At 46.7% G+C, this 22,719-nt stretch overlaps 1 protein-coding gene across 7 annotated transcripts in view; it reads right to left on the minus strand.

The window, feature by feature from the left end:
• Positions 1 to 21,839, minus strand: part of SGMS1 (sphingomyelin synthase 1) — a 301,381-nt gene extending 279,542 nt beyond the window's left edge. For 5 of the 7 annotated variants that reach the window (XM_028481655.2, XM_055081266.1, XM_024121177.3 and 2 more), the window contains exon 1: positions 21,577 to 21,839. The gene's annotated coding sequence lies outside the window, so the exon portion shown is untranslated. Of the gene's footprint in view, positions 1 to 15,621; positions 15,707 to 20,551; positions 20,639 to 21,576 lie in introns of those variants that run through there. The other 2 variants (XM_024121178.3, XM_028481653.2) reach the window with 2 other exon arrangements.
• Between the last annotated feature and the right edge of the window lie 880 nt (positions 21,840 to 22,719).

Genomic DNA, 22,719 nt, shown 5'->3' on the forward strand with positions numbered 1-22,719 from the left:
AAAAAAAAAAAAAGAATAGCATAAAATTTGAAATACAGGCCATTGTTTATTTCAGTAGGAGTCACATTAACAAATCTGGAAATGAAATACAAATCAGAAAATGGGAAAGATAAATGGGAACGATCAGATTTAATCTACACATCAATAGTTCTGACTCCTAGAGTTTACTCCTAAAATAGAGGTCTCAGTGCAAAAAAGGTTCTGCACTTTCTCCATCACTCCCTCCCACAAAGCCTGAGTTTTAGGACCTGTACTACTCTGACCACGCCACCCAAACTGTAAGGAATCAGAGTCCTTTCTGCCGGGTGGCTCCAACCCTCGCCACCCCGCCTCCGAGAAAGGGAACTGTCGCCTTGCACAAGCCTGCACAGACCGGGCTGCTCAGCAAGCAGACTGAGGGCTGAACCTCGAGAAACATTCACACATACGGATCAGGCAGAGGTGCCAGGGAAGGAGTCAGAGAAGGAACTCTTGGCACGATAAGAGAACCAGAAGTGTAGGGAGTCCCAAAGACCCAAAGAGGGAAAAGGAAGTGAAAGGAGGGGGCTCCACCACGGTCAAGGAGGAACATGAAGAAGCTTTCGACGTCAGAGGCTCAGAAGTTAAGGTGAGAACGGCCATCTCAGGGGAGTGAGCAGGGAAGATGCAGATAAAAAGGGGCTCAGTAGAGGGTGGAAGAGACATACAGGCACGCTGAGTATAAATAGCCTCCAGACACTTGTTCATATTCCTCTTTTGATCATAACCTCCGAGAGGGTGGAGCCCACTCTCCCCTAGCGCATGCAGCAGCAGTAAAGACGCAGATCACTTGGTATCGCAGTCCATCAGGGGAACACAGGCAGGAGCCCCGCACCTCTGCCACATTCCCGCCACCACCTGCTCTGGCCCGTGCAGAACCACCACTGTGACTTACCAGAGGGCCACACGGTACAGCAGACTCTGCACCTCAGCAACAGCAGGCCCACTTGGCCTCCAAGTGCATAATGTAAAGCAGACTTCAATTGTAAACTGGCAGCTGTTTGCCTGGATACCTGACGCAGTGCCAGATTAGTTAGCTACGCTCAAAATTTTAATGGTACAAAAAGACCCCAATTATCTTTCTTCCCAGAGACACATCCCTAATTATATCTTGCATTCTGAATCAAAAAATTTATTCAGATAGTATTATAGTTAGTCTTTGAAGCAGAATATTTGACTGATGGCCAAAAGTGACTAACTAAATATATAAATTGTATGACTGAGGATCAAACATGTCTGTTATTTTGTTCCAGAGGACACCTATTTAAATCAAGGACTTTTTAAAATCTACTCCACAACTCTACAAATCCGTATACATACATATCAGTAAAAAGACCCAGAGAGATGCCAAAAATTGATTCAACAAAGAGAAAGATCATACGGCAAGAAAACAGACCTTTAGTATAAAACTATAATCCATGATGCTGTCAGTAAACTCATGGACAGGCCTCCACTGCAGATATGTCAGGTGCCTTGAAAAACTGTGGGCAGCACAAGCAAACAGACTTGACTGGCTTTGTTTAAACCACGGTTAATCATATTCGATTCTTATCTAGTCTGTAAAGGTACAAAACATTTCACTTCTCTCACCACAAAACAGAAAGCTAACCTCAGTTTCCCAAATGTCCAGAAAAAAGTACCTCAGACGTCGCTGCGGTATGACCATGCACCACTAAGCCAAGGGACCACCGCACGGAGTCAGGGGAGAGCTTGCTGCTCTGTATTCTCCACCCGGCCTCCCCTGCCACACAGATTTGAAAAATATACAAGTTTAAATCAAGAGTGCTAGCTGGCTGCACACAGCTTGTAGCCCAGACCCTTAGCTCCCCCTCCCAGACAGACAGTGAAACAGGCTCACAGAAGAGCAAACCGCTGAAGTAAATCACATCTGCATATCCAGAAAGGGCTCGGATGAGAATTTCACCAGCTAAGACTGAGTTGAGGGACCAAGGCTATTGCCATATTTTCCCTCTTGAGGTACTGACAGGCAGAAGCTATCAGGGCAAAAGATGTGAAAACACCAGGCTGTTTTCCAAGAACCCTGACAGGCCTCACTCGAAGTTGCTGCCAAGTTCGCTGGTGAGGCTGCACAGAAATATTATGAAACTGCTCTCTTGACCTCAGGCAAATACTAAAGCTTTCAGCTGAACACTGTTGAAACTGCTTGGGTGTTTCTTTGTCTGTGAGGTAGGCATTTCCTGGACCTAACTTGGAAATGGCAGCCCTCTGATAAAACTGACCACAAGAAGGCACAGATTTTTCCTTATTAAAAAAAAATCTTATTTAAAGATGTTTAACTCAAATAAATGCTGCATAGCAGCAGCATTATTCACAATAACTAAAAGGTAGAAGAAACCCCAGTGTCCACTAACAGATGAACGAATAAATAAAATGTGGTATATACATACAATGGAATATTGTTCAGCCTTAAGAAGAAAGGAAATTCTGATATAAGCTACAATATGGATGAACCCTGAAAACATTATGCTACGTGAAATAAGCCACATACAAGGACAAAAACTGTATGATTTCACTTAAATGAGGTCCCTAGAGGAGTCACATTCATAGACAAAGGAAGTAGAATGGTGTTGCCAGGGGCTGGAGGGGGTGGGGAATGGGGAGCTATCATTTAATGGACGCAAAGTTTCAGCCTGGGACGATGAAAAACTTCCGGAGATGGATGGTGATGACGGTCGCACATCAGTGTGAATGTACTTAATGTCACTGAACTGTACGCTCAAAAATGGTTAAAATGGTGAATTTTATGTTATGTATATTTTACTATAATTAACACAGAATAATAAATGAAAAATGTACTTTTTAAAAGCAAATTATAGATTTGGAACATTCTCAGTCATATCTTAGAAATATTATATTTTAAACCTATAAAAATAAAATATAGAGAGATTTCTATGTTTATTTAAGGATCCACTGAAACTGTCTCCAGTTTCCATACTTGGCCAAAATCCCACCTTTGGTTTCGACATGGAAGGCCAAAGAGCAGAATGCTTTCTTCAAATGTCATTTCTGGCATCCTCGGACTGACATGTGATCAGTGATTGCATTACCACGTAGATTACACATCAGCATGGCAACATCAGTAATATGAACAAGGCACATCTTTCAAACAGTCTCTGATAATATCCAAAGATTCATTTCCATATGTTGGTGAGCATTCCAGATGTAACTCAGAATAAAACCCTCCTCCACCCAAAGGCAAACTACGTGACACCCAAGGGATTTTGTCGTGTACTTATACGAGATGTTCAAAGACAGGGTGGATGGCTGGTTATTACATATGTGAAAAGGCTGCTTGAATAAAAGAAAATCCTAACACCGAACTTTGCAGATACCAGCATCGACATAGCATGCTTACTAACAATATCAAAGGGCATGCTTACTGACAACCCAGGGTTGCTTGTAGGGAAAGTAGTCAATTGTTAGGAACTGAGGTGCCTTGAAGGAGCAAACATTTCTCACATATTACCTCTGTAAAGATTCTTTTGTCATTCTTCCCCAGGGGAGATGCTGAAATTGGTGTGCAGGCAGTGAAAGCCGAGATGAAGATGGAGATTTGGAAAACAGCTTTGTTATCTTGAAAGCCAATTACACTACTCCACTGCCACACTTCCAGAGCCCAGGCTTAAGAACGTGTTATTCTCTCAGCTGGTTATATGAAGCAGCAATCACAGGCCAAAATATCAGGGAAAAATTTGTATAAGGGCAACGATCTTATTTGTGCTTCTGATATTATCCAGACATATTCTCCTTTGAGCACCACACTAAGCTGGGGTGAGGGATAACTTCAAATGAAACTGCATCATCATCACCAAGGAAATCTTTAGGTCCAGGAGTTAAAGAGGAGAGAAGTCAGTTACTGGTCAAAAGTTTAGTAAGTTGGAGATGAACTACCACTTACAGTGTCTCATACTGACCGCTAGCCAAAATAATAACAATAATTCAAAAACCAAAATAAATAAATAATAAAATAAATGAATAAAAGCCTTGCTCCTCCCTCCTCCACCTCCTGAAAGTCCGTATGTACCCAGTATCACAAATGTTCACTACACTGATCATACATGCTAAGAAATTAAGTTCTTATACCATAATGCCAAACTCTATTATGATTTTAATGATAGCATTACTAATAACTTTTATAAAATTTCAGATTTATACTTGTATCCTAGAAGTCAATTCTAGAACTGCTGAGATTTAGCTTTGGCTAAATCTATTCCTTTTAACATTTGGTTAAAATAATACTATTTTACTATTTGGGTGCACATCTAGTATTTACAGAAAAAAAGATGGGAGGTATATACATCAAAACAATAGTGGTGGGACTTCCCTGGTGGTGCAGTGGTTAAGAATACGCCTGCCAATGCAGGGGATACCAGGGTCCAAGCCCTGGTACAGGAAGATCCCACATGCCGTGGAGCAACTAAGCCCGTGCACCACAACTACTGAGCCTGCGCTCTAGAGCCCGCGAGCCACAACTACTGAGCCCGTGTGCCACAACTACTGAAGCCCGCGTGCCTAGAGCCCGCGCTCCGCAACAAGAGAAGCCACCGCAATGAGAAGCCCACGCACCAAAACAAGGAGCAGCCCCCGCTCGCCGCAACTAGAGAAAGCCCGCGCGCAGCAATGAAGACCCAAGACCCAACGCAGCAAAAAATAAATTTTTTAAAAAAGAAAAAAAACAATAGCGATTATCCCACAAGCACACAGTGTAGCGATAGATAGATAGATAGATAAATAAATAAATAAATTTTAAAAACCCAAAATTTAGGTTAAAAGACAAATAAACGCCACAAGGCCTTGAACAGTCAACCCAGGCCATGCACTGCCTGTCTCCAGGAGGTGCCCTCACGTGGACTCTGACATCAGCGGTGTCCCTGTCAATCCCACCCCTCCTCAGGGTCCAGATCAAACCCGCCCTCCCCAGGGACTGCCTTCCTGAACATTTTAGCCAAAATTCTCAAGTCCCAGTCACTAGTACACACAGCATAAGACCGCGGTGCATCGTCATCGGGCCCATCTCTCCACTGCTCTCTCTAGAGAGGGGCTCCTGACAGCAGAGCCCCACGTCGTCTTCCTGTGTGGATCCCGGGAGCTAACATGGCTGGCACACGGTAGAAGATCCCAAAGTTTGGCTAAGAACACAGTCCTTACACACGCTTGCCAAACTCTGCCAACACCAATTCAACTTGGTCTCCATACTGTGACAGGCGGCCACGCTAGCAGAGACGGTGGTTCATTCCTTCTTCCTCAAGAAATCTGCTGCCCTTTTGCCTTTGAAGGAATTAAGCTTTCTTGCAGTTTTGTGGGGCCACCGATTTGAAATGCATGTGGTTTTTAACGCAGACCTGCTTGGAAGAGCCCTCGCTATGGTGACCAGGAACGGCCATGCCGTTGCCTAGTGGAAAAGATGTGCGTCAGGCAGGCAAGACACGCAGATTCCAGTCCCGGCTTTGCCAGGCTCCAAGAAAGATTTAAACTAGATGATTTCTAAGAATGAAGCACTACTCCACGTGGCTGCAAACACCACAGATGACAACAAGTCCGGGGCCCAAGTCAGAACGACGTGAGGCCCACGAGAGGCGACAGTGAACAAGAGGCAATTCCAGGTGAGCTGGTGAGAAGGCTTGTGATGACTACACCACTGAGGACAGAAGTCAGGAAGTAGGGCGGGAATATCCTCCACTCCCAAAATGACTGTGCCTCCACCACCCTTCCCCCCGCAGAGCCTCGAACTGCGGGGGAGAAAGGAAGACAGTTAGACGGTAAGGCAGTGTCAGTAACACATCTCAGTGACTTACTTCAAGCTTCCTACGAAATCAGTGATTTCAGGTCAGGGATGTAGCCAGTAACAAGTATACAGAGACATACCTGATTGGACTTCACAGGTGGTTGAACGTGCCTGTTAAGGAGTCACTGTTTTTGCAGTCCTCCTATGAGTATTTATAAAACTTTATGAGAAAGTCAATATGGCTTGACTATTTCCCTAGTAGACTGTATGCTAATTGAGGGCAGGAAACAAAACTGCCTAGTTCATCACTCTGTCACCAGCGTCCAGCAGGGCTCCCGGCTCATAGTAGGCACCCAACTAGTATTTTCTGAATAGTTTATTTTTTACAAAGGCAGTATGTAACTTTTTGTACATAACAATGTTTTTTGAACACCTTTCTACGAAAATTCCTCTGGATATTATGTTTTAGGGTTGCCAAGTATTCCATTATTTGGATATATGTCATTTGTTTAACCAACCCCCAACTGTTGTATACCTAGGTTTTCAACTCTTCACTATGACAGACAGCTCTGGGATGAATAATGGTCTTAATTATTTCTTGAAATCAACCCCAAGAAGTAGAATTGCTGGATCAAATAGTAGGTCAGTATCAACGCCCTCCCTCTTAAAAGCTACCCTCCATACCCTCATTTTGAAGGACAATTGTCATGAACTTTAATATTTACGTAAACTATTATGGACTTCTCAAGCTGAGGAGTCTCCTAAAGCAGGTACCTTTGACATCAACAGCCAAAGTCCTAGACTGTCCTCTCCAGACCTACGGTCAGTGCCCATCAGACTCAGAAATCTGAGAAGCATCATCTGCTCAGGTGGTCTTCTGCTTTCTTCCTGAGACCCAGCCTTCTCCCCTGCTGAGTGGGTGACAACCACACTGCAGCATCACACACACCTCCCCCACCCTCTCCCACTGAGTTGGCTGGTCTTCCATGATGCCAGCTTTATCATTTTGCTTCTCTTTTTTTCTCAGAGGAATAACTGAACGTGTCCCACCGTAAGACACAGAAACGGCAAGTCCCAGATAAGCGCACTGAGGCTCTCGGCCTGTGTCTGCCTCCTCGCTTTAGGCAAATCACATCACGTTAGTTCCTCTACAAAGGGGACAAACAGCAATACAGAGAAGCCCTCAATGGCCCAATTCTATCTTTTCATCCACTTTCATAAAAATAAACCTTTCAGGGACTTCCCTGGCGGTTCCACTGCAGGGGGCACAGGTTCCATCCCTGGTCAGGTAACCAAGATCCCGTGGGCCATGCGGCCTAAATAAATAAATAAACATTTCAGAGCTCTTCCTGGTGGATTTAATGAAAGCTTTAGACACTCTCACCAGAAAAATGCACACACCGAGAATGATAAACTGGATTTCAATGGCCTCATGAAACCCATCCATGGACCCTAAGTAAGAACCCCTGGGCCACTCTTTGGGCCTTCAAACAAACGGTCAAAAGGAGGCCTGAGATATTCCTGGGGGTGTTCACACCACCCTGTCTCTGTCTCTAAAATCAAAGAGAGAGGAAAGCCAGCCATGATCAGGGCCCCGATGGAAACCTGGAACTCAGCCCAGCACAACTGCTGCTAACTCTGCAGGGCCTTTCAAAGGAACTCAGGTGTCACTACACAAACAGCAGCAGTACTGCAAATGTCAAATGACCGACCGTGTGCGCGGCTGCAGAGCTCTTACAAGGCTCGCTGAGGCTCTGCCTCCTGACCCCCTGGCGGGCCTCACATTTGTTGACTTGATTCTCCTGTCCGCCCCATCAAAAAGAAAACTTTGTCCACACCTGTATACTCAGCCTCATCCAAGTCAGAAATGCTGGTCCCAGTGAGTCTGAAGGCGCATGCTGGAGACTGAGGCCACCATGAAAACTTTCACAGAGAGCAATGACACACACGGGCCATTCTGTGCACTTGGGATCTTAGGGTGCAGAGACTGAACTCGCAGCCAGGAGAACAGGGACAGGCTCTGGGATAAGATCAGGAAGAAACGTAAGGGATCGGATGACAGACCATATGATAAAAATCTCAACAACACATGGCCACAAAGTTGGGGACAGAGGGACAGCCCCAGGGCACCACCTCTAAGTCTCGCTCACGGTCCACCTAATCAAGTGAACGGTCAACACGCTGGCCAGGGAGCGGAGGGAAACTGGAAACTATCCCCTCCCTCTCAGACGGGAATCCTCTGCTGCCGCCTCCCAAGGTCACCTCCGCAGGCACGTACCAAGGGCCTTCAGAAGGACAACACTGCGACGTAGTGCTTATTATTCCCATTTCACACGAGAGAAAGCCAGTGGCCCAAAAGGATGGCCACACGTGTCCCCACTTGCTCTCTCGGTCTCAGGTGACCAGAGCAGCCTGGCTCGGGCTGAAGGCCGTGGATCACCCCATGCAGGTGTTTCTCTCACGACACCCTTTTGATCCCAGCACGCCGCCCATCGGGCCGTCCTCTCCTCTTCCACCCACCCAGCCCGTCCCTCTCCCTCCTGATTTCCTTGGGAGCAATGAACTCCTCCCTTCTGGCCTCAGGCCGATAGGCACCCCACCCCCTTTCAGACTTTCGGCCCAAACCCTCAGCCTGTGTTTGCGAAAGGGTAAAAGCGGCTCCCCTCCCCGAAGCTGCGCTTTCTCTCCCGGTGGTGATGTCCCTGGCCTCCGCTCCTGCCCTCACAGCTGGAGGGGGGATCCCCTTCAGCCGCCCCTCCCCCGCTCCTTCGGGGATGGTTTCTCGAGCTCTCTCTCCGCCTCTCTGCTCCCAGGACCTTTGCTCCCAGCCCTAACCTTCCCCTGACCTGTGACTCTTGACCAATCCTGAGCATTACACACCCCACCGCACAACCTCAGGCTGATCACCCCTTACGACCTGCTCTTCTGTCACACGTCCTAACCTCCTTCCCGGATTCACACAGTACGCCTGTGACTAAAACACCGAACAGCCCACACTGTGCACCTGTAATGGAGACAGCCTGTCAGGAGGGGCATCAATCACAAGCTGGAAAATAGCACAGTGAAGAATCAACCACTTGCTGCTGTTTCTAGAAAGTGGTTTGGACGTGCAATTAACAGGACTGGGGAAGGCGGTTCTGAAATAAGATTCTTTTTTAGTAACAGGAGAATAAACGACTGATGAAATGGAGTTCATGAGCCCCTCTTTTCAGGTGTCCCCTAGTCACAGGACTCCCAGATGTGGGGACCAGATGACTTCCTTCAGCTAATCCAAACTCTCCACTTACAGATAAGGAAGCTGAGGCCCAAGTTTGCCAAGGTCTCGGTGTTGGCACTATGCCTTAGCTTTCATGGTATTTGCAAGGGTACTAAGGAAAGGAGAGGAAAGAGAGAAGAAGGAAAGTGAGAACTGCAAACCACTGAAAACAAAGCTGAAAGTGGAATTTAGCACTTTGCCAAAAATTAAGGGCAAATAAAACCTTGCTTTTAATAAACAATCTTTCTTTTAAAAGCTGATGTATCTTAAAGATAGAAAGGCATGAATCTTCTGCAGGTTTTATATTCCTAGGAAATAGCGAAAAATTAGCCACAGTTGTCAAAGACAAAAAAAGTAAACTAGAATGTGCCCCTCTGACCTCCTAAGTGGTTTGGAAGGGCACTTCCAGCTCTGGATTCTTACAGTGCCCATGTGCCCAGACTCCTCTCTGTGGTCAGAATACTCTCCCTCAAAATGGAAATCCCAAAACCAAAAGAAAGAAGGAAACAAAGCCAGAATACACGAGTTCCAGCTCCATCTGTGCTAGCCTATGGTGTTAGTCACCTTGTCGTGTGCGCCGCCACACAGGGAGCCGGGAGCAGGCCACCTCCCCGTCCAGCGCTCCCGCCCCACCCCAGGGTGCTTGGTGTGCAGCTGTCATACTGCATCCACTACTTGGTCATGACATTTATCCGTGGACATGTCTGTCTCCCCCACTGACCCCTCAGGAACCCAGACCCCATCTCACTCGTCTCTATATCTCCAGGCCTAACAGGGGTCTGGCCCATAACAGACCCTCACCGTGTGTTCACCCCCTGCCGCTGTAAACCCCTGGCTGAGAAGGTCTGGCGTATATGCTCAGGCCTGTCTGCCCTCCCCAGTCTTCCCTTGGCCTCCCCCATTCTCTCTACCCTGCCACATCCCCTCACCAGGCACACAAGCTAATTCCGGCTACTGGGGACACAGGAGAGCCGTGCAACTGGCACAGGGAAAATCTGGAACATTTCTTCCTAGATACAATTGACTTGTAATCCTAAAGTAATCCTAAATCCCCGTTTCCTACAAAACCTTTCAATTCTAAAAATTTCTAATTCCTCAGTTTTATGTGTAACATTCTTCAGATGGGGGAAGTTCAGTCTCAGTTGCACAACAGGAAACTTTGGCTGGAGTAACAGTGGACCGCACTTGGTGAGGGCTTCCTGTGTGTGAGGCTGTGTTAAATTTGGACACACGGTAGCTATTTTACCTCACAACCGCTAGAGACAGGTACACAGCCCTTCTTTTTCTTTTCTTTTCTTTGTTTTTTTTAAGTGCCTTCCTACAAACAGATAGTTTTCTACTACAATTAGCCCAGTCAAATAAGATTAGCTTCTGTCTCTCTAATGTCAGGCTATGTATCTTCATACACTTTTAATTTCTCTGTGCCTAAATTTTCCCACGGGGTTAAACAGTGGACACAAAGCCTTTTTTGTGCCTATGGCAGGGAGCGGGGAAGGTGGAAAACAGCAAAATAAAAACAAATCAGGCGGGACTTCCATGGTGGCTCAGTGGTTAAGAATCCACCTGCCAATGCAGGCGACATGGGTTCGAGCCCTGGTCCGGGAAGATCCCACATGCCGCGGAGCAACTAAGCCTGTGCGCCACAACTACTGAGCCCGAGCTCTAGAGCCTGCGAGCCACAACTACTGAAGCCCGCGTGCCTAGAGCTCATGCTCTGCAACAAGAGAAGCCAATGCAATGAGAAGCCCGTGCACCACAACAAAGAGTAGCCCCCGCTCAACGCAATTAGAGAAAACCTGCGCGCAGGAACAAAGACCCAATGCAGCCATAAATAAATAAATTTATAAACAAAAACAAAATCAGGTCATCTTCCTAAGGCGGGATGCATTTGATGGTAGTTCATGCTTCTAATAAATCTTGACTTGCATTTCCAAATTTTCTCTCCACCCCGGGTTATCGTCCATCTAACCCATGTCGCAAACAACTGGCAAGGACAGAAAGCAATTTCTGCGCTGCCCTGACTCAGACATCCCTCTGCTGGCGTAGATAAACAGGACCATGTGAGTTCAGTTTTTATTTCATGAGGTAGACAGTATTTAAAATTTCTCAATCTGAAATCATCTCACCTGACTGTAACTAGAAGTAGGAACCGCCGGCTCTTCAATGACATGAGTATTGCTTATGGAAGTGGTTCTCAAAGAGGGGTCCCAGGCCAGCAGAATCAGCATCATCTTGTCCTGGGACATGTAAACTACTAGGTCCTACCGCAAGCTACTTGCCTCAAAAACTCTGGTAGGGATGGGCCCAGCACAGGGTGTTGTAACAAGACTCCAGGTGATTCTAATATCTGTTGAAATTTGAGAACTATCAACGTAGGCTGAGAAACCTCCAAGGTCATGAGAATGCCCTGCTGGGCTAACGTGTGCTTCACAATTCTAGGTAACTACAATGGCGCCCGACCAACAGCACTTACTCTGGTAATTTTTGTCAACTGGCAAAGGCCCCAAACACTAAACTCTTTCAGGGCCCTCCTACTTTGTTGGGCAAATTACTCGTGCCCCACTCTCCTCATCTCTAAAAAGGGATAATAATAACATGCCTCTTACAGGCATGTTATTTTCCCTTGTCCGAAAGGGAAAAAAGGCCGAAAGGGAAAAGGCTTAGACAGTGTCTGGCATGTGGTTCATCCTCAACAAGTGTGAATGCCTGTGATTACTACACCTTTGCCAAAAGGTCTAGTCAGAACTAGGAATACAGCAAAATAAAACCTGCTTCCTGCATGCTGAGGTGAAAATTAATAAAGGGAAACCTCACTAAAATGGAGTCAGAGGCCTGAAGGGGGAGCACTCATGCAATACCACTGGATATTAATTTCAGGAAGAATTGTCAATTACACACCCTAACAGTAGAATCATCAATGGGAAAGAATCACCAATTACAGGCCCCAACAGGAAAAGATGTACACTGCATCTCCCACAAGAAATCGACTACCCCAGCAACTTAGCCAATGAGAAACCGTCATCACCCTCAACCCTCACCTTTTTCCAATGGACTTTCCTTCAAAACAACCCTTTCCAACTTCCTCCTTTTTCTCTATAAAATAACATTACTCTCCTTTGTTTGTTGGACTTGCCTATGACTTTTGCCATGGCTTACTTGTCCTGAAGTGCAATTCTCTGCTATTCCCAAATAAACCCACTTTTGCCAGTAAAATAACCATAATTTTTAAGGTCAACACTAGCCACCTGACTGAGGACATTCAGGACCAAGAGACAGCACCTGGCTTCATTGCCTGTCAAGCATTTACTTGCTCAGTCTACAACTGAGCGCCCACCACATGCCCGGCAACCTGCAGAAAAAGAATTCTCTCTCCAGTACTGTGCCTCCGACAGTCTTTCTGGACATCCGACAACTCTGGGGCATAAGGCCTCAAATACCTCATGGGAGATAACGGGAGGAACGCAATGAATATTAACAAAAGTAGTCATAAGAACAGCTAACATTTATATTGTGATTAACTTGTGCCATGAACTAAGCACGTGACAAAGGTTAACTTACAGTCCTCAACCTCTGAGGTACCTGCTGTTGTTATGAGACCCACCAATGAGGATTAGGGAAACTGAGGCACATAAGGTTTACATAACTTCTCTAAGGTCCTACAGCTCCTAAATGGTAAAGCCAAGACCTGAACTCAGGAACAGTGCTCTTAACCTCTATATTATATGACAGAGAGCTATTAGTTACCTAGGTATCTACTAGCCACTTGTTGTCACTGTTTCCAAAGCAATGATTTTTAAGACACTTAAATTTAGGCACACAATCCACTGTCATGGAGTTCAATACTAGGCTCCCAAAGCCCTGGACAGAAATGCTAATTATACTTGGTTTCTCAGGTCCCTTCACTTCCCCCTAAACTAATTCTACTCAAGTCAAGTCAAAGTCTCACAGACTGGACAGCTACATGTGACAGAATGAAATTAGAACATACTCTAACACCATATAGAAAAATAAACTCAAAATGGATTTAAGACCTAAATGTGAGACCAGAGACTAAACATCCTAGAGGAGAACATAGGCAAAACACTCTGACATAGATCGCAGCAATATATTTTTGGATCTGCCTCCTAGAATAACGGAAATAAAACAAAAATAAATAAATGGGGCCTAATTAAACTTAAAAGCTTTTGCACAGCAAAGGAAACCATAAACAAAATGAAAAGACCACCTATGGACTAGGAGAAAAATATTTGCAAAGGATGCTACCAACAAGGGATTAATTTCCAACATATACAAACAGCTCATACAGCTTAATATCAAAAAACAAACAACCCTATAAAAAAATGGGCAGAAGACCTAAAGAGACATTTCTCCAAAGAAGACATACAGACTTACAAGCACATGAAAAGATCCTCAATATCGCTAATTATTAGAGAAATGCAAGTCAAAACTATAATGAGGTATGACCTCACACCAAGTCAGAACAGCTATCATTAAAAAGTCCACAAATAATAAATGCTGGAGAGGGTGGGGAGAAAAGTGAACCCTCCTACACTGTTGGTGGGAATATAAATTGGTACAACCACTATGGAGAACAGTATGGAGGTTCCTTAAAAAACTAAATATAGGGCTTCCCTGTGGTGCGGTGGTTAAGAATCCACCTGCCAATGCAGGGGACACAGGTTCGAGCCCTGGTCTGGGAAGATTCCACATGCCGCGGAGTAACTAAGCCTGTGCGCCACAACTACTGAGCCTGTGCTCTAGAGCCTGTAAGCCATAACTACTGAGCCCGCGTGCTGCAACTACCAAAGCCCATGCGCCTAGAGCCCGTGATCTGCAACAAGAGAAGCCACTGCAATGAGAAGCCCGCGCACTGCAACGAAGAGTAGCCCCGGCTCGCCGCAGCTAGGGAAAGCTGGCATGCAGCAACAAAGACCCAACACAGCCAAAAATAAATAAATTTATTTAAAAAAAAAAAAAACTAAATATAGAGTTACCATATGGTCCAGCAACCCCACTCCTGGGCATATCGGAGAAAACTCTAATTCAAAAAGATACATGCACCCCAATGTTCACTGCAGCACTATTCACAATAGCTAAGACATGGAAGCAGCCTAAATGTCCAATGACAGATGAATGGGTAAAGAAGATGGGATATGTGTGTGTGTGTGTATATATATATATATATATATATATATATATACACAATGGAATATTAGCCATAAAAAAAGAATGAAATGCCATTTGTAGCAACATGGATGCACCTAGAGATTATCATACTAAGTGAAGTAAGTCAGACAAAGACAATTATCACATAACATCATTTACAAGTGGAATCTTAAAAAATGATACAAATGAACTTGTTTACAAAACAGAAATAGACTCACAGACATAGAAAACAAACTTAACGGTTACCAGAGGGGATAGCAGTAGGGGACAGGAGAGGGGGAGATAAATTAGGAGTTTGGGATTAACATATAAACACTACTATATATAAAGTAGGTAAACAACAAGGATCTTCTGTATAACACAGGAAGCTATATTCAGTATATTGTAATAACATAATGGAAAACAATCTGAAAATATATATATATACATATGTATGTATAACTGAATCACTGTGCTGTACACTTGAAACTAAGACAACATGATAGATTAACTATACTTCAATTAAAAGAAAAAAAAAACTCTCACAGAACAGCATTTCTCCCTACTCATAACTCCCCTGGTACCACACCACTAAACCTTAATTATAAGCCGTCTGTCACATAGAGTTCTCTGTTTCTTATATATTGGTCTTTTCTTCCCTACTGGACTGTAACATTCTTTGGAAGTATCCATACTTTCTGTGAAACCCCACAAAATTAGGTAGAAGCATGGACTTACATGTATAGAATTGGAGAGTGTTACACAGTTAATTGGTTGCCTTATTCACTTTGCTTTTCTGACACTTCCTTGTTTATCAATCCCTAAGAAGTAGAATAAAAGTATGAAGTTTTTGCTATTGAAAGCCAGCATTAAGAGAGGTGTTACAGCAACATTTACTGAGCAGCAAATGTTTCAAGATTTGTACTCCCTGCCTCTCCTACATTATCTCATTTAAAGGCCTCAGCAGCTCAGCAGCCTTGTAGAGGAGGCTGCTGGGATCTAGCTTGAGGAAGGAGGAACCTGGGGCCACCAAAGGTGAGAACTTGCCCAGTGTCACTCAAGGTCAGTGAATGGAGAACAGAGGTTGAAACAACATCATTCCCCCAAGCCCCTACACTCTGCCTTCCTCTAAGGTTCAGACTAAAAAGGCCAAGCTCAAATTCTCCTCAAAACAACACACTACTTTTGTAAAAAAAAATGTTGTGACAGAGAAAATTTTAAACTCTATTATATGTCATTAAAAAAAGATGGGGCAACCATGTTCATGGATAGAATTACAACATTAAGAAGGAAGAAGTGTCAATTCTCCCCCATGTTAGACTATACATTCAATGCAGTACCAATCACATTTCCAAGACTTTGTTGAGAATTTGACAAGCATTCCAAAATGTATATGGAAGAAAAGAGATCCACAAATAACTAAGTTCTGAAAAAGAAGAGCAAAGAAGGGGCTCACCTTGCCACATAAGACACACTGCAGGGCTTCCCCGGTGGCGCAGCGGTTGCGCGTCCGCCTGCCGATGCAGGGGAACTGGGTTCACGCCCCGGTCTGGGAGGATCCCATATGCCGCGGAGCGGCTGGGCCCGTGAGCCATGGCCGCTGAGCCTGCGCGTCCGGAGCCTGTCCTCCGCCACGGGAAAGGCCGCAGCAGAGGGAGGCCCGCATACCACAAAAAAAAAAAATAAAATAAAATAAAACAACAAAACCAAAAAACTTTAGGGGTGGAGAGGGTAAATGCATGAGTGCAATCTAAAAAAGACACACTGCAGAGCTATAATAATAAAAATAATTTGGCACAGAAATAGACAGATGACTGGTACAGAATAGAGAACTTAAACCCTGTGAGGAATCTCAAAATCTGAAAATGCAAACTAACCAATTTGTGGCAGAAAGCAGACCAGTGGTTGCCTGGGCCTGGGGACAAAGGGAGGGATGGAAGGCAAATGGGAAGTTTTAGGGTGAGGGAAATGCTCTGGATCTTGACTGTGTGGTTTCACAAGTATGCACATCTGTCAAAATTCATTAGATTGTACACTTTAAATGTACAGGTGAAGTTTCCCATACATAAATTATAACTCAATAAAGTAGAAAAAAATAGACTCATGTGCATGTGGGAACCTGATGTATGATAAAGGTGGCTCCACATTCATCCCTAAAATACTAGGAAAAAAATACACTGGTTAATGATTTTGGGAAAACTGGCTCACAAAATGGAAAGGAAAAAATAACAACGGATTCCTTCTGTATACCGTGTATTAAGACGAACCTCAAACAGATTACAGCCCTCACTGTGAAAGGTAAAAGCAGGAAGTTGACAGAAGAAAATATAGAATATATTTGTAATCTTGGGGTAAGGAAGAACACCTTAAGATTCCTAATCTACAAAAGGCAAAAATTTATGGCATTGGGCTATATCAAAATTTAAAATTTCTGAAAGTTACCACTGATAAAGTTAAGAGATAGCAGAATGAGATTAATATCTAGGATATTTAAGACATCTGCAAATCAATACATTAGAAAAACAGACTAAAGCCAGTCAAAGAAATTGTAATAGCTAACAAATATATTAAAAGATGCTCAAATTCATTAAGAAATTACATAAGTTCACATTAAAACAATAAGAAGCCATCAAATACTGGTAAAATTAGAAAGATGGTTAGTATCAACCACTAAGGAGGATGTGGTGAATTAGGAGCACTTTATGCACTGCTGTGAGAGTGTCAACCAGTCCAGCAACACTGGAGACTAATGTAGCAGTACTTAGTAAAAAACAGGTGTGTTTGTTCTCTTTTACCCAGCCCTCCCACTCTTGGGTAGACACCCTTAGAGCTGTGCTCCTCAAACTTTCCTATGCACCAGAGTCTCCAGGCTGGATGTGCTAAAACACAAATTGATGGGGTCTGCCCCAGGGTTTCTGATTCAGGAGGTCTAGGTTAGGTCCCGGCCACCTACAAGTCTAACAGTTCCCAGGTGAGGCTGATGCTGCTCGGTATGGACCACTGTAAGACCCACTACCCTAGAGATATTCTCACAGGCATCATTAAGAGATGCTGCAGGATATTCCTTCATCACAGCTGTGCTCATGGTAGCAGGAGTGGAGGTGACCTAAGTGTGCATCATTAGAAAAATGGGTAAGTAAAACTAGTGGGTATGTAGCAGGCCAGCCGTAAAAAGCAGCAGTCATAGCAATGCACTGGGTAAACCTATACTAACATAGATCTCTCAAATAAAATGTTGAATGAAATTCTTTTGACTTTTATGAATGTCTGAAAATTTCCCTAACAAAAAGTTTTAATATCGAATGGAAAAGCAACCAAATGAAAACATAGCAGCACAGCACTACTTACCTGAACTGAAAACAAGCACACAAGAACATAACATCTTTAACAAGGATAGAGGCATACCCAAGAACATCCAACACAAGAGAGGAAGCTCCTCTGACAGAGAGGGGAATGAGAGTGGGAAAGAAGGAAAAAACAAAACAAGAACGGGGCTTTGCACAGGGAGATCTTATGCCAAAAATTGAAGCATGTTAACCCTCAGTCAGCACCAGGAAGTCTCAAAGGTGAAAACTACCTCACCTATATTTAAACACAATGGTTGCTCCAGTGAAAGCCCCCAGAAGCTTTGAAGGCTAACGGGGCAGATCACCTTGCCATGAGAGAGGGAAGGGGAATCTTCCTGAAATAAAAGCTTGGGGTGATTTCAGGCCCCCAGAATTCAACCTGCTACTGAGCCCCGGACTTTCCCTGTGTGACATATTAGTATTTAAAAAGAAGCTGGGATGCTTAGCTTTTGGCAAAGGGTGTATGTGTCTACGTCTGTCTGTGTCTCTTGTCAGAGTGTGTGTGCACGTGTGGGTCTGCAGATTTGTGTGTGGCTGTGTGTGTGTGTGTGTGTGTGTGTGTGTGTGTGTGTGTGGTGTGTTTATCTGTGGCGGGAAAGAGGACTAGAGAGGGAAGCAGGGCACTCCAGCACAGACCGAGCCACACCTGTTGATCAGCCATTCGATTCTGTTTTACTGAAACCAGATGTCACGGTCACAAAACCAAGCCACCTTCCTGGCCCCACCCACCCTTCTCTTTCCTTTTCTTCACCCTCTCCTCCCCGCATCCAACGCTGCTTCCTAACTGCCACATCTAATTATGCTCCTCTGGTGACTGGGTAGCTAGCTTATCAAAGTGACACACTTTACAGCCAAAATTCTTGGAATGTGGAAGGAGACGATAAATAACCATTTATGTTCCTGACCAAAAGCCTTAACAGAAAAGTCCAAAATCTTTAAGACCGGGTATGCCTTACCAGTTCTTCCAGAAGAGATTGCTGTGGCTACAGCTACCATACAAAAATGGCAATGAGAGAGCCAACTAGAATCTGTCATGCCCCCCACAAGGTCACGCTGGCCACAGCTTTTTAGGACCATCGAACAGTTTATCATATGAAGTGGTGGAAAAGTGTATGGGACGATGAAAAAAGAAAGGTCAGCACTAGTAGAATTTATATGAGAAAATGCAGCAGCTTTAAGCAAGCTTCTGGCAGCAGCTATAAGTAAGCGGGCCCATGCCAGGAAAGTATGTCTTTAGGGGAAGAAGAAAGAGCTTAACAACTGGAGGAAGGCACAGAATAGCAAAGGTAAAATGCAGAATGAGCTGGACAGACACTCAGGCCTCCCTCAAAGACAGGCCAGGTTATCCCCCTGTGCAAACAAGCCAGAATTTTTATTCCTAAAACACTGTTTTGTCTCTTCTACGGCAGCACTTTTCATTGGATGATAAAGGCTTAGGAATTCTACAGTTTTCCTGAAATGTTTTGTATAAAATGAAGTTTTGTAAAAAAAAAAGCATATTTGATATGCAGCCAGAGCACTTTTTAATTTAAAAAAATGTATAATGGTTATATGTAGGAGTCTTCTAGGTTTTCAAGAGACATGTTAGCAAAACAAGCTTATGTTTTTTCAGTTGACATGCAGGATCTGTCACAATTTGAAAATTAAGGGACTTAACCAGGAAAAAAGTAAAAGGGTTGAGGCTTCAAGCTAACTAAGGTCAACATAGGCAATTTTGACGTATGAAAACATACAAAGTTCTTTAAACGTCAAAACTTACCGACAAGCTTCTAATACGAAAAATTCTTTAAATTTCAGCTGAATGAGTATCTACAAGTTAGGCACTGCTCAAGATGTTAGAGATCCTCCAATGAATAAGACATTGCTTTAATAACTGTGTCCCTTTAATGTCATTTATCCATCCCTTGAATTAATTTTTAATGCTTTCTGATGTTTGAAATAGTTCACTACCAGCAATGAAAAGCTGCAGAAATACATCTTACTATTTTACTAAAAGTGTAAATTTCTAATCTCTGAAGCAGAAATAGAAGGAAAAGACTTTCTCTGCTTTACAAATTGCTATTATTTTCTGCACATTAATTAATTACTTAAACTGTGCATGGCGGCAGCTGCCACTTCCTGCTATCCAACGGGTCACAGAACTGGAGAGATTCAAAAACATGCTAGATAGTTTAAGAGAGACAGGGAAGGAACCAAAAAAACCAGGGCCTCCTGCCATAAACAGAAAGCAAGATAAGGAAAGTGAGCTGCTCTAAGCAGAAGAGTCTCCTGGAGATTCCCCTGAAGCTGCTGCCGCTTGCTCACTGGCTTGCTGGCTTGCTTGGCCAAGGTATGGCTTCATGGCTGGAAGGCTGCCACCTGCTGAATCACCAAACATCCCTGGGCTTCCCTTGGAGCACTGACCAGACGGAGACCCATCCCCCGCCAGGCCTCTCCCGTGAACACCTTCCTCCCCGAACCAATGAAACGCCTAGCCCTCTCCCCTTCCGCACAAGCCAAAACAGCCAACCAACCTCCTTATGTCTGGGCAGCCCTAGGCAACTCCCATCGCGTCGCTACGTCACCAGTCCCACTCCTCTCTTTCTGCCCACTCGTTCCCCCCTTAATGTTCAACCCCCAGTGCCAGGAAGCGTGGAGAGTTCACAGCACACCATGACGGGCACTTGCCACTTCCACACCCAGGCAGCCAACCCCAAACACCCCCAAGTCCGCAAGCAAAATAACCTGTCCAAACAGCTCTAAAGGTCCAGCAAGGTAAATGTCAAGGGAGCTAGAATAGTAAGCAGGCCCCATAACATAGAAAACAAACTTCCCTTTCAGAAAGCAGCCTTCACTCTTGGTTTCGTAAGCGTGTACTGCTGAAGTCGGTACTGTCTGAAGGTGAAAAGAAACATCTGAGAAGCACCTGCATGGGTTCTCTTCACTCCCTCTGACCCTGGCAAAGCTCATCCGGATTTTTACTTGACACTCCCAAGACGGAAACAAGCTTTAACCAGAACGCGCCAGTCTGAATCCGTTAGCTGGACCAGGACACCCTACCTGGTCCACCAGAAGAAGCAGAAAGCCCGAGTCTGGGTTAAGAAGGTGGGAGAAACAGCCGCTGTTGTCGCTGCTCTGCCCTTGACACGTCGCCTCGGAACCGCGGAGACCCCTCAATCACGTGAAGGGCCGCGTCCTGGAGAGAATGTCCAGTTCCAGGCTGCGCTGATGGCTCCTCCAGGCCTTACCTGTAAACACGCTCACCCGTGGGGGCAGCCCCACGGGGTGTCAGAGCCACCCCCAACCTGGAGGCTGTTAAGTGGTCTGCGGAGGGGGGGCTCGCCCTGCAGGGAAAGGGCTCCCACCTGTTATGTTGTCCGGGGACATCGAGGCGGGGCGGGGGAGAGTACCCGAAACCCAGGGCGCCTGGCCGGCTGCGATCGGACCCAGAGGTACCAACTGTCACGCCGCCACCCGGGCGGTGGGGGTAGGGCCGTGATTTGGGGTCGGACCCTGCGGGTCTCCGGACCCCCGCCGCGCCACTGCCCGAAGGCTCCTCGCCTCGCGGTTCTTCGGCCCCTCCACCGTCTGCTCGCCCCAAACCGACAGCAGGCAGCCTTCCAGCCCGCACGCAAGACCTCTGAAAAGGTGCCCACTGACGCCTCCACCTTTCTCCCTGCCTCACTGCCTCAACTTGGTCCGGGAGCCCCACGGGCTGCCCGCCCGCTCTGAGCCCCGAGCCCGGCCGCGGGACCCCCCCCCCCCAGCGCCGACCCCTCCCCTGGCGCGGTGGCGGTGGGGGGGAGTGCCCGCCAGGTACGCGCGAGGCAAGGACGGGCTGCCCGCCCGCTCTGAGCCCGGACCCCGGCCGCGGGCCCCCCCCCCCCAGCGCCGACCCCTCCCCTGGCGCGGTGGCGGTGGGGGGGAGTGCCCGCCAGGTACGCGCGAGGCAAGGCGGGGGCTGCGCTCACGCCCCCTCGCCCCGGGGCTGCCCGCCCACCTTTCCCAGCGTCAGGCCAGGCCCGGGAGGGGGGTGTCCGATCGGCCCCCGGCGACCGGCTCTCTCCCGCCGCCCCACGACTCACTTGCACCGGAGTCGCGGCAGCCGCCGGAATTCCGCTCGCCGAACCCCCTGCCGCGGAATGAAATCCGGGGCAGGGCAGAGTTGGGGCTCCGCACCCGGATCGCGCTGTCAGGCCGGCTCGTCGGTCGCAAGGGGAGAGCAGCCTTCCCTGGCCGGCCCTTCCCGCTCCCGTCCTGGCCCCCGCCGACGCCGCCGCTGCCCCGGCCGCTGCCTAGCTGGTGCGAACGCTTCCGACTTGCCACAGCGAGCCTCCGGGGCTGCCGAGCATGCCCAGTCCGCTGCACGAGCCAGCCCAGCTACCCGCGCGACGCAAATCTGCTCCTCCGGGTGTTCGCTGCGGCCAGGAGGGCGGGGCGGGAGGGCGGGGTCTGCGGGGAGCTCATCCCAGGACGCAGCGGGACCCAAGCCAGACTGCGCACCTAGGGGCTTGCGAGGCTTGCCGCACTGTTATTTTACTTTCAAGTAATTGGAAGCCAGGGAGGCGGACGTGTTCCCCAACGACGAGAAAGGTCCAGCTTGCACATTTTTAGGGGGCCGTTTAGTCAGGCCGGACAGGAGCCGAGTTTTACGGTCGGGGGCAGTATACCATTTGGGGCAGAACCGGAGAGTTGAAGAGGTAGAGCTGGTCAGAACAGAGAACGCAAACTCGGCCTTCTGGAGATCCGGCTCGCGGGCAAGAGTTTGCGAGCTACCCGAGTCTCTTCCCCACCGAGCCTAGGAGTGCAGCACTTGGTATTAACTCGAAATTGATCATTTTTTTAAATTAAAAAAAAAATTTTTTTTTAATGTAGAAAGGGCGGACCGCAGACTCTACAGCCCATTTTCAAATCTCTATTCACAGACTCACTCCAAAAACAATGAGGGCGAGTAAGGCCCGAGTAGCTCCAGTCGGATAGGGAGAGGCTCAGGCCGCTACAGGCCCGCCCCACCCCAACCCTTCCCGGCCCCACCTCCTGCCGGCCCCACCTCCTGCCGCCCAGCGGAGTTGCGGGAAAAACCTGGAGAGCGGGCGTGCCCGGGCCGGAGCACTGCGCATGCCCAGTGGCCCGACGTGGTGCAGGTCGCCCGAAGGAAGGCTTTTCTCGGCTCCCTGAGCGCGACCCCAGCCCCCGGGTTAGGGGCGGACCGTGGGGAAAACTGGCTT

This window comes from Physeter macrocephalus, chromosome 20, assembly GCF_002837175.3.
Source record: "Physeter macrocephalus isolate SW-GA chromosome 20, ASM283717v5, whole genome shotgun sequence".
NCBI lineage: Eukaryota > Metazoa > Chordata > Mammalia > Artiodactyla > Physeteridae > Physeter > Physeter macrocephalus.